The sequence below is a fragment of the Nomascus leucogenys genome, chromosome 5 (genome assembly GCF_006542625.1).
Source record: "Nomascus leucogenys isolate Asia chromosome 5, Asia_NLE_v1, whole genome shotgun sequence".
Taxonomy (NCBI): Eukaryota; Metazoa; Chordata; class Mammalia; order Primates; family Hylobatidae; genus Nomascus; species Nomascus leucogenys.
This window is the reverse complement of record NC_044385.1, coordinates 46,927,115-46,945,939: the sequence shown is the minus strand read 5'-3', so window position 1 is coordinate 46,945,939 and position 18,825 is coordinate 46,927,115. Positions and strand designations below refer to the sequence as shown.

At 47.4% G+C, this 18,825-nt stretch overlaps 1 protein-coding gene across 1 annotated transcript in view; it reads left to right on the top strand.

Moving 5' to 3' along the window:
• LOC115835048 (zinc finger protein GLIS1-like) overlaps nt 1-18,825 on the top strand; it is a 150,322-nt gene that overhangs the window by 122,972 nt on the left and 8,525 nt on the right. The window lies entirely within an intron of this gene.

Here is an 18,825-nt window from a genome sequence, read left to right as displayed (position 1 = left end):
GCTAGGCGCTCTGCAGTGAATGCCTGATGGGAACTCTGGAGTACTGGGTTCTGGTCCTGAGTTGGCCACTGGCCCCAGTGTCACCTTGGACAGCCCTTCACGCTCACTGGGCCTCAGTCTCCCTCTTATGTAAAACAAGATTATCTTTTAGATCCGTTTTAGTCCTGCCACCTTATAGTGGAATGGCTGAGGGATGCTGCTCAAGGTGCGTGCAGTTCTCATAGGAATGGCTTCTTCTGGCCTGTGGGCCGCCTGGCGGGTTGAGTATAGGGTGATCACTGGAGCCCTGGGCTGAGGACTGTAGCCTGGAATTACCAGCCCTGGGGATGAACCCCAAGTATGTCTCCTTCTAGATGTGTTATTCAGGAGAAGTCATTTCAACATCCTGGCCTTGGTTTCCTCATCTGTAAAATGGGCTGATTGATGTATCTAGCAAGACTGTTGAGAGGCTTAGATGAGATGTTTAGCACAGTGTTCTGGCCCCTTGGGTGCAGACACAACACTCACATCCCGTGGTAAGGGCTGTAGTGGGGAATGGCCAAGCCTGTGGCAGGGTCAGGGAAGCCTTCCTAGAAGCAGCGGCCCCACTAAAGAAGGATAAGGGAAGGCAGGTGTGCACCCTCATCTTTAGGGCATTGCAGTTCTGTTAAAGGGTCCATGTTGTCACCAGGCCGAGGGCTCCTGAGGGCAGCAGCAGTATCTGCCTCATCTCTGGGCCACAGTGCCCAGCTCAGGGTGGGTGGATGGGTGTTCTCTTTTGGCCCATGTCAGAAAAGGTCTTGGGAGGCGGCAACCAGGCCAGACCAGGCAGGCCTGTCCGCCATGAAGAGTCCAAACGCTGGGGCCAGAGGAGGGAGAGGCAGAGGTCTGGTCCAAGACCAGCCCCGCCTCTGGATCATGAAGCCTTTTGACAGGGGATCCACAGTGGCTCTCTGGGATTAGAAGAGGACAGAACATTTAGAGGCATCTCCAGTCTACTGTGTTTGTTTTACAGAAAAGGGAACTGAAGCCGAGGGGCTGGGAGCTGCCTAAGACAGGAAGTGAGTTAAGAGCCAGGCTAGGACTAGAACTCTGGGCTCTGCTTCCTGCCTGGGGGTCCTTTCCCTGGATTCTTGACCTCAAGTGTGAAAAAGAGGGTCAGGCCTGAATGGGGGTGCTACTTGCATGAGAACCTGCTGCTTCCTGATGGAGGTAAAGTATGGTCTCATGGGCAGGCTTTCTCCTTGGCAATGTTGGCAGCAGCAGCAGCAGTATCTGTGAGTGGGCTGCCCCTCATCAGCCCCTCGACTTTCCTAGAAACTCCCCTTTGCATCCTCAGAAGTCAGGGCAATGTGGTCCTGTGTGGGCTGGTGCACAGCTACAGGCAGGGCCAGGGGCAAGTCTGCAGCCTCCCTGCCCCTCATAGAGGCCTGCTCTTATTGGATGAAAACACTGCTAGGTGCTGCTTCATGGAAATGTTCATTAGTTTCCACCTCCTGTCTCTTGAGGGAAACCAGTGGGTTTCAACCAATAACGTTGTAAAGGCCAGAGCTGGGATTGTGGCCTGGTGACCCACCCTAGGGGCCTGCATCTTAGAGAAAGGGCTTCTTATGTCTCATCTTTCTAGCAGTCTTTCCTGGCAGCAGAGGCTTGAGTGGCATCCGAGGCCTAGCCCCGTTCTCACCTGGTGTATTCATTTCTGCATTTGTTCTGCAAGCTGGCAGCTGATCACTTACAGCGGGAGAAGGGGAAGTTTTGGGATGGGCAAGGGTTGGGGAGGTGAGCTCCGTCTCAGGGTCTCAAACCCTCTCTGCTGATCGGCCAGTGGGGAGACTTTCCCTGCCGAGGCCCCTTCCCCAGGCCTGCCCTTCCTGGGCTTTCTGGAGTCAGCCCTGCAGTCTCCCACCTTGTGCCCCAGCACAGGGCCTGGACTGCCTGCTCACCTTCCCTGGGGAGCCTTCAAAGGAACCACATGCTTGCCTTCTTGTGGGTCCCCCTGGGCTCAGGACTCTGTCACTGAATCCAGAAATAGTCCCTGGGATGCAAGAGATCAAGACACAGTCCTGCTCACCCCCACTCGCTCTGTGTCCTTGGGGGAGACCTTGCTTTCCCCACCTGAAGAAGGATGGCTGGGAGCTGAGGTTCTCAGCAGCGCTTCCTTTTCTTAACAGGGCCTTCTTTGAACTGCCTCCTTTGCTCTCCTGAAATGAAATGCACCGATAACATAGCCGGCCTGCACCATCTTTTAAAAAATTTTCATATAAGGTTTTATATTGAAGAAGAACTAAAAGGGAAATAATTTGTAAGCAATGTATTTCCACATCCACACACTCAGGCATGACTGTGCTGGAAGATGGGATGAAGTCATCGGCCAATTGCCCCTGTGTGCGGCATTGCTATGCTTGATGGCTGCAAACACACGGATGTCACGAGTAGCGTGGCTGAGGGTGGTGTGATTTTCTGAGATGGTGAACAATCCCTGGTCAGCTACCAAACAAAACACAGCATAGTCTTTCTTCAATTTACATGGCAGTTCCATTCCTGGAAAATTTAGTGTCTCTTAAAACCATGAGAAAGTACTTGTATTTAAATGTAAAATGGAGCTATGTTCTAGGCTTAGATGATCAGGTTGCTTGTTTACAGATAGTTGAATATCTGGCAAGATATTAGAAAGTTAGTGTGAGACTGACCCACCCTTGGTGGTGAGTTGGCCATCCCTGGCTGCTCCCCACTAAATGACAGGTACTCCCAGTCATGGCAGCCACCAGAAATCCACCCCCATGATTTCCAGTGTGTCCCCTGGGGTGGAACCCCACCTTGGAACCTCCACCACAGTGATGTCTGAGGTACTGTCGTTGCTGGCGGGCTGAGGGTGCAGGCTGGAGTGCTGGCTCTAGACCCTCTGGAGGAGGGCAGAGAGGATTGCATGAAGCCCCGTGGGGTGGGGCTGGTCAGGGAAATCTTCCAGGAGGAGGGACCCTGGGATCTGGGTGGGTTCAGGTCTGGGGTGGAGGTGGGGTTGGGGGTGGGATTTTTCAGAAGCCAAAGCTGTGACTTCCCCAGTAGCCCTTTCCCCATTTCTGGCCACATGGTGGAACAAATATCTTTTCCACAGAATCCAGAAATCCCAAGCCTCAGAGGGACTTGGAACTCTTGCCCCTGTCTGCTCCGGGCTGGATCTCTGGATTGTGCCCGTTCCCGGAGAGCTGAGGTGTCCAGGGTGCCTGCGTCATCCCCCAGGACAGTGACGTTTTCTCACTCAGAGCTACCAATCCTTCTCATGGAGACCCAAGATGGAGGGAGGTGGAGGGAGGGGTTGTCAGGTGTTGGCATCCCTGTCTCCCACGCACCCCTCTGCCGTCCAGAGCTGGGCGTCCCCCACCCCACCCTGTTGCTGTCATGGAGTCCTTCTTGCGCTTTATATATTTTTGAGCCGTTTGAAGGCATTTTATCAGTGAGGGGGAGAAACCAGTGTGGGCACAGGAGTTATGTCATTAGCTTGATTTAAAGGAGAAGGTTTTAAAATGCCAAGCATGAAGTAATAAATATATACCTGACATAAGCATCTATGGCCCTGTATGTACTGAAAACGCAGATGGAATATATTTATCTTTGATATATTTTCTTAGCGATTTCAACAACCATTTTCTCTGGATTTCTTGTCATCCCATTACTGTCCTGGCTGTTTTGAGTGTTGGTCACCATCGCTGTCACTCCCTGAAAATTTAGGCCAGGCAGGGGCTCATATGGGGCTCCAGGACATATCAGGAAATGGCAGCCTTGGGATCAGAGAATCATGGAATTTTATAACTTCAGAATCTCCTCATGACAGATTCGTGGAATCATGGAATCTTAGAAGCAGTCATTGAAGTACTTAGCTTTATAAAATTGTATTATCTTAGAGCTGGGTGCGGTGGCTCATGCCTGTAATCCCAGCACTTTGAAAGGCCAAGGTGGGTGGATTGCCTGAGCTCAGGAATTCGAGACCAGCCTGGGCAACATGTTGAAACCCTGCCTCTACTAAAATACAAAAATTAGCCAGGCGTGGTGGCGCACGCCTGTAATCCCAGCTACTCGGAAGTCTGAGGCATGAGTTATTGCTTGAATCCAGGAGGTGGAGGTTGCAGTGAGCCGAGATCGTGCCATCGCACTCCAGCCTGGGTAACAGAGCAACTCTGTCTCCAAAAAAATAAAAATAAAATAAATAAATGAATAAAATAAATAAATAAAATCATATCATCTTAGAATGAGAGATTCATGGAATTATAGAATCCCTGTTGCATATAAATCCCAAATTTTGAATTTTGGAATCATACTAGCTCAGTATGATAAAAGGTAAAATCCGAGAAGTTTAAAGGATGTTGGGGTTTACTTACTAGGCCATCCCTCCCAACCCTTGGGAGATACAGAAATATGTTAAATACTCTCAGTGCCTTCTTTTACCAGCTCCAGCTCCTTGGGACCTTGCTTTGCACCCCAGCCTGGAGTCTCGTTTGGCCCTAGAGAGGCACTAGTGGTCACTCACACCCGGCAGTGGTGCAGCCTTTCAGAGGGTAGGAGTTGGGAGATGTGGGGAGCCTGTGAGATGGCACTAGGAGGGAGGATAGGGCAGAGGCCCTTGCAGACCTGCCCTGAGGAGGAGGAAGCCCTGCACAGCCCTCCTGTCAGCCACCTTATTTCATGTGGATGCGCCTGTCTCCATCCATCAGCCACCAAGGGGAAGGGTACCCAGCAGTTCCCTGGGCCAGCATCTGAGAGTGTCCTCCTGACCCCTGCCCTCAAATTACTAGAGGTGGGCCAGGAGGGACAGGGAACTGTTCACAGACCCTGGGGGATAGTCTGTGCTGAGTTAGAGGACCACCGTCTAGTCCCATTCTGTCTTAGGTTTATTCTCAAGGATTTTGTTTGCAGTCTTTTTATTATTAAAACAATGTGAAATATTTCAAAATATATAATATAGAGATTTTAAAAAATTATTTAAAAATTTATGTACAGTAAATTTACCGTGAATGTGTATGTGTGTGAGTGTGTGCGTGAGTGTGTGCACGAGTATGAGTGTAAGAAAGTGTGTATGAGCATGTGAGAGGGTGAGAGGGGGAGTGTCCGTGTGTGTGCGTGTGTGTGAAAGAGTGTGTGTGTGTGTGTGCATGTGCGTGTGTGCATGTGAGAGGGAGAACAATTCTGTGAGATCTGACAAATGCAGAATCACGTTGCCACCACTCCAATGAGGAAACAGAACAGTCCCCTTAATCCAAAAAAGGAATATAGAGCTTTTAACATTCCTAATCCCAAGGCCACCAGCTCCCTGCATCTACGCTTTTCTTTCTAAAGTCTTTTTCAACACAAAACTCAGAGAGTGTTTCCCACCCGTCGAGTCTGGTTGCTCCCTGCTTTCCAGTGGCTTCCTGCCACACTGGAATAACACCAAGCATCCTCACCGCAGCCCCCAGACCCTGCTCTGTGGCCTCCGTCACCTTGCTTGCTAGGCTCCGGCCACACCTGGCCTGTGTTCCCGCCCTGGAGCGCACTCCGGCCTCGGGTCCTTTGTACCCTGCTGCTTCCCCTTCCTGGCATGCCCTCCCTCCCCTCAGGCCTCTGTTCAAATGTCACCCCCTTGGAGAAACCTTCTCTGACTGTCCTGTCTCTTTACTTTCTAACTTCTTATTTTCATTTTAATTTATAACATTGATCACTTCCTGATATTATACTATATATTTATTTACTTTTGAAACTGTCCTGTTACTGGAATGTAAACCACGTAAGAGTAGAGACTTTCCTTTCTCATTCATCACTGGAACACCACATTTTTGGTGCCTGGTCCTGGCATATAGTAGGCATTCAATATCCATGTGTTAAATGAACGAATTGTTAACATTTGATGTATTGATTTTCCATTCTTTTTACTCTTCAAGTCATTTTTAGTATATGGAATTTTGAATATTGTGCTTATAATTAATTCTTACAAATATTTTCCTTTGTGACTGAAAACTTGAGTAAATCTAGAGAAACCCATGACTTGTGATGAGGCAAATTCATATAAAACATGGTTGGCCATTGGTAGTTGTTGCTGTCCTCTGTCCAGCCTCTTCACAAATGGGGCAGTGAGAATTCTTCTTTTCTGTGGAGCTGTGGGGGAATGGATGGGCTTAGGAAGTGACTGCCTCATAAATCATTTGAGACTTTCTCAGTTCCTTGTGTGGTGTGGACTTTGTAATAAGTGGGCTGTTTCTTACGTATTTAATCAATGTAAACATTTTTTCCCACACATTAACTGAAAAAAAAAAACACCAAAAATATCATTTTTAAATTACACAATAACACAACTCTGCATGTTTAAGTTATTGAAGCTTTTTGGTCACATTTATTGCATTACGGTAGGGTTTTACTGTACCATATTCAATAGCTACATAACATTTCTGCTGAATAACTTCACAATAATTTACTTACTCATTCTTCTATTATTGGATATAATACAGGCTATCTCCTATTCTTTTCTGTTATAAATGCTTAAAATTTTGCATATTCTTTGACTCTGCAGTCCCACATCTAGGAATTTATCCTAAGGCTATAAATATGGACGGACATGAAGATAGGTCTATAAAGACATTCATTACATGGTCGTTTTGAGTTTTTCACTTTTCCAAATAATTTTAATTCCAACCATGAGGATAAATTAAATATGTACAACCATAGAATGGAATCTATAGAGTCATTAAAATTATTTGTTAAAAGGGGATTTTTGCATCTGCTATAGCAAATTAGCTTGTATCGGACTAATATTTCCTCTGGATAAAATATAAAAAGCATTTGTTTAAAGGCATCAAAGAACGGCTGGGCTCATGCCTGTAATCCCAGCACTTTGGGAGGCCAAGGTGGGTGGATCACCTGAGGTCAGGAGTTTGAGATCAGCCTGGCCAACATGGTGAAACCGCATGTCTACTAAAAATGCAAAAATTAGCCTCGCGTGGTGGTGAGCGCCTGTAGTTTCAGCTACTCGGGAGGCTGAGGCAGGAGAATGGCGTGAACCTGGGAGGCGGAGCTTGCAGTGAGCCGAGATCGTGCCACTGCACTCCAGCCTGGGTGACAGAGCAAGACCCCATCTCAAAAAAAAAAAAAAAAAGGCATCAAAGAACTAATGAGACAGCTAGGACTTGAGGGACCAAGACACCAGAGAGAAGGGAAATGCACTAAAGTGAATACGACACTCTGTGCCACTTCTTCCTTTCAGGCATTAGCCAATCTGTAGGTAATGTAGGGCCAAGAGTCAGAGAGCTCAACAGATCTTTCTGCAGCCTTACTGTGCTGTGGAGACAAGGGCTACTGAGACAGGCAGATCATGAGGGGTCAAGATCCCAGGGAGATGGGGAAGTGCCAAAAAGTAAGCCTAACAGGCCAGGCACAGTGGCTCACACCTGTAATCCCAGCACTTTGGGAGGCCGAGGCAGGTGGATCACGAGGTCAGGAGATTGAGACTATTCTGGCTAACACGGTGAAACCCCGTCTCTACTAAAAATATAAAAAAAATTAGCTGGATGTGGTGGTGGGCACCTGTAGTCCCAGCTTCTTAGGAGGCTGAGGCAGGAGAATGGTGTGAACCTGGGAGGTGGAGCTTGCAGTGAGCCGAGATCGTGCCACTGCACTCCAGCTTGGGTGACGGAGCGAGACTCCGTCTAAAAAAAAAAAAAAAAGTAAGCCTAACATTCAGCATTGCTTTTCCTTCAGGATATTTGCTGATTTATGCATGGCACAGGCTAAGGGGTAAAGAAACCAACAGATGTGGCAGTTATGAAGTTGAGAAGTGGGCTAGGTGTGATGGTTTACACCTGTAATCTCAGGACTTTAGGAAGTTGAGGGGGGAAGATCACTTGAGGCCAGTGGTTTGAGACCCCCTGGGCAATATAGCAAGACATGGTATCTACAAAAATTAAAAAATTAGCTGGGCATGGTGGTATGTGCCTGTAGTCCCAGCTACTTGGGAGGCTCTGGTGGGAGGATCCCTTGAGCCTGGGAGTTTGGGGCTGCAGTGTGCTCTGATTACACCATTGCACTCCAGCCTGGGCAACAGAGTGAGACCCTGTCTCTAAGAAGAGGAAGAAGAAAAAGAAAAAAGAAGTTGATAAATTAGGCAGAGCTTTCAACAGCTTCAAGTTCTAGGAAGACAAATGTGAAGTTCAGGGTCAGCAAAGAAGAAGTTTGGTATCCCAAGCTTTCAGTTGAGGACCCTGACAGGCAGCATCTAGGAGAAAGGATGAATCAGAAACAGAACAACTTGTACAAAGAGTGAAGCCCAGCTTTAAAACAGCCAAATCCCAGACTGAATTAAGATGATATTTTCCTCTTTTACCTGCCTTTAAGAAGCAAAAAAAATTTTCTCTGGAGGAAGATATCATCTGTCCAAATTTCATACACAATATTGAGCATTCTGTCAAAAATTACCAGAGATACCAGGAGACAGGACCAAGAGGGAGAAAAACACAACAGAAACACACAAGTAGTCCAGATGTTGGTGTTATCAGACACAGGATTTAAAATAACTGTGATTGGCCAGGCTCAGTGGCTCATGCCTACAATCCCAGCACTTTGGGAGGCCAAGGCAGGAGGATCACTTGAGCCCAGAAGTTCAAGACCAGTCTGGGCAACCTGTTGAGACCCTGTCTCTACAAAAAATACAAAAATTAGCTGAGCGTGATGGTGCATGTGTTGCCTATAATCTCAGCTATTTGGGAGGCTGAAATGGCAGGATTGCTTGAGCCTGGGAGGTTGAAGCTGCAGGGAGCCAAGGTCATGCCACAGTACTACAGCCTGGGTGACAGGGCAGGACCCTGTCTCAAAAAAATAAAATAACTGTTCATAACATTAATAACTTTAATATGTTCAAGAAAATTGATCACCAAACAGAGAATTTAATAGAGATCTGAAAATCATAAAAATTAATAAAATGAAAAATTTAAATGAAAAAATATAGTAACAGAATTTAAGAATGCAAAGGTAGATTTAAAAGATGCAGTTAAAGAGAGGATCAGTAAACTGGAAAATAGGCCAGTAGACAAAATCCAGGCTGATGCATGAAAGTTAAAAAAGGATGGAAAACTCAAAAATAGCATAAGAGATATATAGAACATGGTGAAAGGGCCTAACATATATTGTTGCCCCAGAATGACAGGGGAAAGATGATGAGCAAAGTAATGTTTGAAGTGATAATAGCCAGTAGTTTTCCAAAACTGACAGAAGACATTGTGACACATATTTAAGAATTCCTATGAACCTCAAGTAGAATAAATACAAAGAGAAGCACGCCCAGGCACATCATAGTTATGTCAAACTGCTGAAAACAAAACACGGAGAGAAAATCTTAAAAGTATTTAGGGTTGAGGAGGAAGATGCAATAACTTCAAAAGACTTAGAGATGACTTTCCAATAGAAATTATGAAATTCTTAACACAGTGGCATAAATCCATAATATATGGAAAGAAGATAACTGCCAACCTAGAATTCTATATTCAGCAAAAATACTCTTCAGAAGTAATGAAATAATAACATTTTCAAGCAAACAAAAGTTGAGATAATTCCTTGCCAGTAGGCTTACAATTTAAAAAAATTTTTAATGCAGAAGGAAAAAGACCTCATATGGAAACAAGATGAAGGGAAAGTATTTTTTTTAATATTAACTATTACTATGGCACTGTTTTTGAGAAATACATAAATAAACACTATATTGACTACACAAAACAATACTATCTGGTGACGATTTAAAAATATATGTAGAATTGAAATATACAAAAACAGTAACCCAAAGAATGTGTGTGTGTAGGCGCGTGAATGGAATTAGAGTCCTGAGGTTCTTGCCTTGTGTAGAAAGTAGTAAAAGTACATTTATGCACTGCACAATGTTTCAATCAATGACAGACTACATATACAATGGTGGTTCTATAAGATGATGATAATGTATTTTTACTGTACTTTTTCTGTGTTTAGAGATACACAAATGCTAATCATTGTGTTACAGTCACCTACAGTATTCAGTACAATACCATGCTGTACATGTTTGTAGCACAGGAGCAATAGGCTATACCAGATAGCCTAGGTGTGATCATGTATGCCACATAGATGGTAGGCTATACCACCTAGGTTTGTGAAGGACATTCTATGATGTTCACACAGCAATGAAATCATCTAATAATGCATTTCTCAGAACGTATCCCTGTTGTTGATGCATGACTGTACTGATCTATATTAGATTGCAATAGAAGAAAGTATATCTAACAAGCTAATAAAATGGAATAATAAAAAATACTTGATTAATTTGAAAGAAGGTAAGAAAGGAGAGAAAACCTAGAATAGGTTCAAATAAAAAAGGATTTAGGCTGGGTGCGGTGGCTCATGCCAGTAATCCCGACACTTTGGGAGGCCAAGGCAGGTGGATCATGAGGTCAGGGTTCAAGACCAGCCTGGCCAATATGGTAAAACCCCATCTCTACTAAAAATACAAAAATTAGCCGGGTGTGGTGGCACACACCTGTAGTCCCAGCTACTCAGGAGGCTGAGGGAGAATTGCTTGAACCCAGGAGGTGGAGGTTGCAGTGAGCCAAGATCGCGCCACTGCACTCCAGCCTGGGCGACAGAATGAGACTGCATCTCAAAAAAAAAAAAAAAAAAAAGATTTAAACCCAAATACCCAAATATATGGTAATTACATTAAATGTAAGTGGTATAAATGGACTAAATATTCAAATTAAAAACAAAGATTGTCAAGTGGATAAAAATTATTTTGTAGAAGAATATTAGTAAGGATGCTTTTGGTTTAAGTAATAAAAAACCCATCTGTGACAGGCTTGAAACACTATAAGAGCTTTACTGTTCACTGGAGGTTCTTGGTGCCATGAATGCTGTGACTTAGTTTCTCTGCTGTTCTTCTGGCTGAGAGGCCTCATTTTATTGACCTTGTCCTCCAGTCGACTTTTCTTAGGGGAACAGGATGGCTTCTACTAGCCCCCAGAGCTGCATGCATCCTCATTCACATGCAGGGGGGCAGAGTCATCAAACAGAACTGCCAGGAATCTGTCTAATTAAGCCAGCTTGCCTCACCTGTCTCTCTCTCAGCCATTCACTGTGGCACTGTATCTGGAGAGATGAGAACATGCTGATTGGTTCAGGCCTTCCACAGCCCACCCTGGGGTGGGATTAATAAGAACAACAGTCATAGTTATGTAGTGCCTGCTGTATGTCAGTTATGCTGTATGCCTGCTGTATACAGTTATGTAGTGCCTGCTGTATGCCAGATTCTGTTCTAGGTACTTAATATATGGTACATTAACCCATTTTAACTTCATAAACTGTGGCACAAAGAAGCTAAGTCACTTGGCTTAGACAAGGTCACACAGTTAGTAAATGGCAAAATCAGGATTCAAACCTAATCTTCTGGCTCCAAAATCTATACTCTTATCTGTGATGCTATACTCTCTCTCAAGCTCCATAGCTAGATATAGGAAATATGGGACCCTACTAGGGAGGGAAAAGGAGGGCGTGAATCCTAGGTGTTACAGACTGAATATTACTGTCCCCCTCTCAAATTCATATGTTGAAACCCTAACACCCAGTGTGGCTGTGTTTGGAGATGAGGCCTCTAAGGAAGTAATTAAAGTTAAATGAGGTCATAAGGGTGGAGCCCTGATTAGATAGGACTAGTATGCTTTTAAGAAGAGACACCAGGATGGGCAGTGGCTCACGCCTATATTCCCAACACTTTGGGAGGCCAAGGCAGGAGGATTGCTTGAGCCCAGGAATTCAAAACCAGCTTGGGAAACATAGTGAGACCTCATCTCCAAAAAATAAAAAATTAGCCAAGTATGGTGGTATATATGTGTAGTCCTTCCTAGCTACTTGGGAGGCTGAGGCGGGAGGACTGTTTGAGCCCAGGAACTTGTATGATCGCACCACTGCACTCCAGCCTGGATGACAGCAGAGCAAGACCCTGTCTTAAAAAAAAAAAAGAGAGAGACATCAGAGAGCTCACTCTACTTTCTCCGTGCCCACACTGAGGAAAGGCCATGTGAGGACATAGTGAGAAGGCTGCTGTCTCCAAGCCAGGAAGAGAGCCCTTACCAGAAACCAAATTGACTGGCACCTTGATCTTGGACTTCTTGCCTCTGGAATTGTGAGAAAATACATTTCAGTTGTTTAAGCCACCTAGTCTATGGTATTTTGTTATAGCAGCCAGAACTGACTAGTACACTGGGGAAGCCATCAGCTGCAGCTGCCCTAAATCGCTTAATGATGTGGAGCAGTGTCTGGGTCAGCAGTGCCTTCCAAGTCTAATAGAGCCGGCCTTGCATCCTGACTGTCCCATTTCACAGCTGCATGACCTTGGGCAAGTCCCTTACTCTTCATCTGGAAATGGGTTTAACAATACTGGCATAGAAAGAGCCTAGCACTGTGCCTGGCACATAATGGGCATTCCATCAACTTTGGTATCATGGTATGTTACTAAATGAAGAAAGCAGAGTATCAGAAAGTATGAGCCCGGTGTGATGGCACACATCTGTTGTCCTGGCTACTCAGGAGGCTGAGGTGGAGGATCCCATGAGGCCAGGAGGTCAAGACGGCAGTGAACTATGATCACGCCAGTGTACCCTAGCCTGGGGAACAGAGTGAGACCCTGTCTCTAAAAGAAAAAGAAAGAAAAGAAAATACATGTATTGCCCTGCTTTTTGTCAAAAAATGTATATAGATGCATAGAAAATACTGCAGAGGTGTATGTCCTCACGTCTGTGATGGTGCTCTCTGGCTGGTAGCCTTATAGGTGATACCTATTTTCTAATTCTTGCCTAGGTACACCTTCTGATTTTTTCTACAATAAATATGTGTGAATTTGCTAGCAGTAAGAGAGTCTGAGGGAAAAGCTGGCCCCTGGCTGTTGTTTATTTACACACACCACATGCCTGCCGCCACACGTGTGACCCGCCCTGGGCTGCTCACTCTGGCCTCGGACCGGGCTGGAGCTATGGGCTGGCTTGGGTGTCTCTGTGGCGCCGTCCTGAGGTGAGCCTGCTCAGGTTTCACTGGCCCGAGTCCCCGTAAGTCTAGCTTAGCTTTAAAGGGGGAATTTATGGGATTCTTGCAGTGTGGGATAAGAGGTGGTGGGCGGCATAAGCCCGGCGTGAGGCCACAAGTGTCAGGCCTGCCGTTCTGGAGACCCCCGCTGAGGTTACGGCCCCCTTGATGGCTGTGAATGCCCCAAGGCGGCTCCAGGCAAGCAGCAGGTCTCAGCTAAGCCGGTCCACCGGGCTGTCCACCTTCCTGCTGCTCCTCTTTCAGAAGCCCATCTCCCTGCTGGTCTCTGGGCTTCTGGATTTTGTGAGGAGGGAAAAGAGGGAGTGACGAGGCAGCCCAGAGAGCAGAAAGGGTTAGGAGATGAATGCGGCTCGGGCTCTGTCTCTGCTGTGTGTCCTGCGGTGAGCTGCTCACCCGCCCTGGACGTAGGAAGTGGGAAGCACCATGTCTCCTGCCTGTGATTCCTGGGGTGCCCCTCCTGCCAGGGTCTGGCCTGTGGGAAGCCCAGCAGAGCACTCTTGGGGCACAGAGGGCAAAGCTAGGCTCAGAGAGGCGGCTGCTACGCCTATGCTCAGCCTCCTGGGGAAGGGCTGCTGGCATGACTCCGTTGGCCTAGGGCTGCTCTTCCGTGGCAGCTGATGCCCACTGCCCAGGAAAATAGGTCTACCCCAGGGGCTGTTGACCATGTCTCCCTGCCTGTCTGGACAGCAGCAGAGGGGCCTTTATCAAAGTGCTGCCTGTGCCAGGCACCATGCCAGAGACTCCATGTACATTACCTCACTTAATCCTAAGAGCCAGCCATCCCATGGAGCTGGGATTCTTATCCCCATTTTATAGATGAAGAAACTGAGGCTCAGAAGGGTGAGGTGACTGTCTAGGGTCAGATAACTAGAAAGTTAATGGTGGAGCAGGACTTCAACCTAAGTGTGTGTGTGACAAAGCTTGTTCTGCTCCCCTAAGTCACAGTGTCTGGCATATAGCAGGCACAAAAGTAAACTTGAGACAGGCCTCCCAGCCACCTACCCTCCCAGCATTTCTAAGCACCTGCTGTGGGCCTGACTGTGCTGGGAATGAGGGAATGAGGGGGCACATGCCTGGGGGGCCCAGGTGTCTAGAGAACGCACTCACTGTGTGACTAGGACAAGTCCTTTCTTCAATCTGGGCCCCTGTTTTCCCTTCAATATGTGAAGCAAGTTGGACAAAATCATGCCGAGGGCCACACTGACATTCAGCAGCTCTGGGGCTCCAAGATCCTTGTCTTGAAGGATTTCCCAGGCTCGTAGAGGAGGTAGGACTTCCATTGCACCAAAAGCATCTGTGTGGCAGTAGAGAGTACTGTAGTGATGTTGTGAAGATTTAGAGGAAAACCATGGGAAGGATTTGGCACGTGCTGGATGTGCAGAAGGCGCACCTAAGTGGCAGCTATTCGTAGGGACTGCCGAGGCCGGGGAGCTCAGGCAGTGGGGGAGACCAGGAGGGAAGGCAGGAGACCAAGGACCATTCCAGGAGGAAGTGTGCTTCTGCTGGGCTCTGAGGGCCCAGAGGGGTTTGGAAGGGTCAGGCCACCCTGACAGGATGCCGAGGATGTGTGCCTCAGAGCAGCGAAGCATCATGGATGTGTGAGGTCACACCAGGTGGACAGGGGAGCTTAGGCTGTAGCGGCCCCAGAGCCAGGCTGAAGGCACTTCCATTCATTGAATGCCCACCAGGAGCCAGGCCTGCGTTCAGTATTTGACAGTGATTTCACACCCTCAGCTCTACCCTGTAAAATCCTCCCCATTTTACAGTTGCAGGAAAAAGTATGCTCATTTCAGATGTTGAATCCTGTCTTTCTCACTGCTGCATGAGATCGGGGGTTGGCAGATTAACAGCCTAGGAGCCAGCAATCTGTTTTTCTAAATAAAGTTTTATTGGAACACAGTCCCGCTCATTTGTGTGTGTGTGTGTATATATATATATTTTAATGGTACAAGGGCAGAGTTGAGTAGTTGTGGCAGGGATTATATACCCACAAAGCCTAAATCATTTACTTTTTTGCCCTTTACAGAAAAAGCTTGCTGACTAGATGGCTGAGTCAGGCAAGTCTAAGCCTTATACTTGCTGTGTGAGCTTGGGCAAATCACCTGCCCTCTCTGAGCCTGCCCAGCCAACTTCTGGGGGTTGTAATGAAGCTCACAGGTGATGGATGCAAAAATGTTTTGTAAACTGTAAAGTGCAGTGCCCTATCACCAGCCCAGTGCCTGATAGACAATAAAGTCTGCTTGTGGGTAAAACAAGGTGGTCATGATGTAGGCCTGCCTGGACCCAGCTGCTGGATGCTCCCAGGACTGCAAGGAGGCAGCCTCTGGGTCTTAGATGCTGAATGCATCATTGTCCACTCTCATGCAGACTTGGCAGGGTTCAGCATAAATTAAAATTCTTGTGGGGAGTCACCTTATATGTGGTGCCACTTTATAGCCAAGTCATTATGGTAATTTGCAAAACTCTCTGGTGTGTAACTAGAGCTGTTTGCTTCAGATTTGTTGGCTGTGACCTCGTTCAGGCCGCGCTATCCTGCATGTACTGAACCCCAAGTCTTGGGGGTTTGTCCTTCTGAGTCTGGCCTTAGAGTGATCCAGACCTGCCCTTTCTGGGGACAGCATATTTCCCTTACAGGTCCCCATCTCCCTGCCCCAGGCTTAAGGAGAAATAAAAGAAATAATTATCATCACATTACTTTTTAAGCACTAACTGTGAGCTAAGCCTCATGTCAAATGCATCGTGTTCATATTCTCATTTGTCACATCAACCTTGTGAGTTAGGGTTAGCACCATTTTACAGATAAGAACATTGAGGCTTGATGAGAAAACCAAACCAAATTCTTACCTAGCTTAAAAAGTGCCAATCCAGGCCCTGCTATGGATTCGCCGTGTGGCTGGGGCAGGCCTTTTCCTTCTCTGAGCCTTGGCTTCTTATCTATTAATGAAATAGATGGTCAGCCAGTCCCAACTCTGACATTCTAGGATTTCTCACTAACTTGTAAAAGTAAACACAGGACTCCATCACCCTGTAAGTCTCCAAAGGAGCTTCATTTGCATGGGGAAAGCCAGGCCCAAGGTTGGCTCTTGGCCCTTTGTGGCACAGAGTGAGCCATGGTTGCGGGTGCCAACCTCTTTCTAGGGCACCCCTGCTCCCCTGGCTTTTCCAGGGAAGGATCCATCCATCCATGCTCTCTGGAGATGGAGAGTGAACAGGAGTGGACCTCCTCCATCTGGGTCTTGTGAAGTCACTGGGGACAGGGAGGCAAGACAACAAGACAGGAGGCAGTGCCTACATCTTTCCTGGCAGACATGGGACTGTGATGGGTAGCGATGAGAGTCCCTGCATCTTTCCAGCGACAGCAGAATTTCTGGGACACATGTTTGCAGTGTTGGGTTTAACTTCCAGTCTCTGAGACAGCAGGTATCCCGGGGCAGAGTCTAGGCTTTGAAAGACCAACTTTGGGCCACGGCTATGCCAGCAATTACTATATGACCTTGGGTAACCACTTGCTGGCTCTGGTGCTGAGTGTCCCTCTGCAAAGTTGGGAGGTTGATGTTTCCACCCAGAGCACTGTGAGGGTCCCAGCAGACAAGGGCTCGAATGAGCCTAGATCACTAAGTGGCACCATACTATGACTTGAGTGGCGCCTTCCTCCCTCCCTCCCAAAGCTGGTTTGTTTATTTACTGCAGGAAAACCTTTTACTGTATCCAGAGGAGAAGAAGCTGACAGGCCTCAATAGTTTGTTGGGTAAAGACTATTTCTTCCCGTAGAAGTGATGCGTTTGATCTCCACTCAGTCCCTTCTTCCCTGTGTGACCTTGGCAAACTGCTTTGACCCCTCTGAGCCTTTGTGTCCTCATCTGTCGATGGAGCGGGCTTACCCTCCTGGCAGAATTATTGCAAAGATTAAAGCTTAGACATCATTATGGTGGTTTTACTTTTTACTTCCCCAGAGGCTCTCCAACATGACCCGCATTGGAGTCAAAGGTGGGGACACTTACTTAGGGGTCTCTGGTTATTCAGCAGTTGGCCAAGAGGCAGCAGGATGTGGGCTTCAAAGTCTGGGAGATCTGGGTTTGAACTGTGGCCCTGCCTCTTACAGACCCACAAGCCTGCTCAAAGGCACAGAATCTCTCTCCAAACCTTGCCTTTCTCATCTGGAAAATGGCTGTCCTGCCTCTGCCCCACAGGGATGGACCCTTGAAGGTCTTGATGAGTGAGGGCTTGGTAGGTGCTGGCTCTCCACCCTTTCTAGGGCCTGCCTGCCTTCACTGTACACAGCCTCCTAAGTGCAGGAGGGGAGGAGTAACCCAAGGCCCTGGAGGGGCCTGGTGAGTCCTGGAAGGAAGCTCTGAACGGCATCCCCGTTAGAGACTCTGGGAGAAAGACCCTGGTGAAACTGCTCCGTGTGATGGTTAAGCTCTTTCTGCTCCAAATGCTATTAATGGTCATAAAATTATCCACAGTTTTCTGAGGCCCAGTCCCAGGGTTTGCCTCAATGGGACAATAAAATTGCATGCAGAAACGATTTGGAAAAGGCAAAGATGGCCAAGCAGAGACGGAGTTAAATGAGCAGCAGCCTGCTCTCATTAACTCAGGCCATTCACATTTGTTACCAGGGATTTCATTTTAATTAAAAAACAACCCAGTTATTAAAACATAAGCTTGTGAGGGGCTGGCCAGGCAGCAGCCAGGGCCAGTGGGAACAAGCGTTGCTTGCAGCAGGACGGACCAGGACTGGGGCTGGCGCTGGGGCTGGGCAGCTAGTGTGGGAGCAGATGTTTGCTGAGTCCTCTCCACGGGCTCGCGTGTGGCTGGGAACCTGGAGGCTCCCATATGAGCACCTCACCTGCCCTGGGACCTTGTGAGCGTAGCATGCTCATCCACAGACTGGAACGTGCTCGGCAAGCAAATGCCTGGTGCCTTTCCAGAGCTATGGCACGTGGCTAGTTAGCACTGAGTGCCCGGCCTCAGCGTGGGGGTAATTGTGTGCCAAAGGAACTGCCTTGAAGGCAGGCTAGAATTAGGGTTGAGGGACAGGGATCCTCGGGGGTGGAGTCTCTAAAAGGCTTCTTATTACATAGCGATTAAGATGTGGGGTTTGGGTCTGACAGATCTGATCCGGAAATCCAACTCAGAGGCTTCCTAGCTGTGTGTTCTTGGGTGAGTAATTGAACCTCCCCATGCCTCTGCTTTGTCCTCTGTAAAATGAGGATAGTAGACTCAGGCCTCCCTTGGACATCAGTGGGGATGCTCAAGTGAGACAGTGGTGTGCGTCCCCAGCCCTGCTCCTGCACAGGCTGCTTGGCAGATGCTGCTCTTGCTGATGTCCTTTTCCTCATGGTAAGGAGTCAATCATGTTCCGGGACCAGGTTTTTTTCACGTCTTAATGCTTTATCTTTCTCAGTGTTGGCCATACTTGGGCCTATCAGTCATGTTTTATTATATCTGCAAGGCACTTTGTAATTGTTGAAGTGCTGTTTAACAATAAGAACAAGTTTCCTTCTTGGTGCATCCACTAGGTTTCAGCACCGTGCCAGAGACTTTGCGCCTCTGTTCTCAGAGGCTGACAGCATCACTGGGGAACGGGTGAGATCCCCTTACACGGGGGAAACAGGGTCTGGCCTGCGCAGGGATTTGTCCGAGTTATGGAATTGGTTTGAGGCAGAGTAGGGGCTCACATCGAGCTCTGTCAGCCCCCAAAATTCATATCCTTTCCTCCCTAGCTTTGCTCTGTGAGTGACAGGACAGAAAGCATAAGAAGATAGAGTTTGG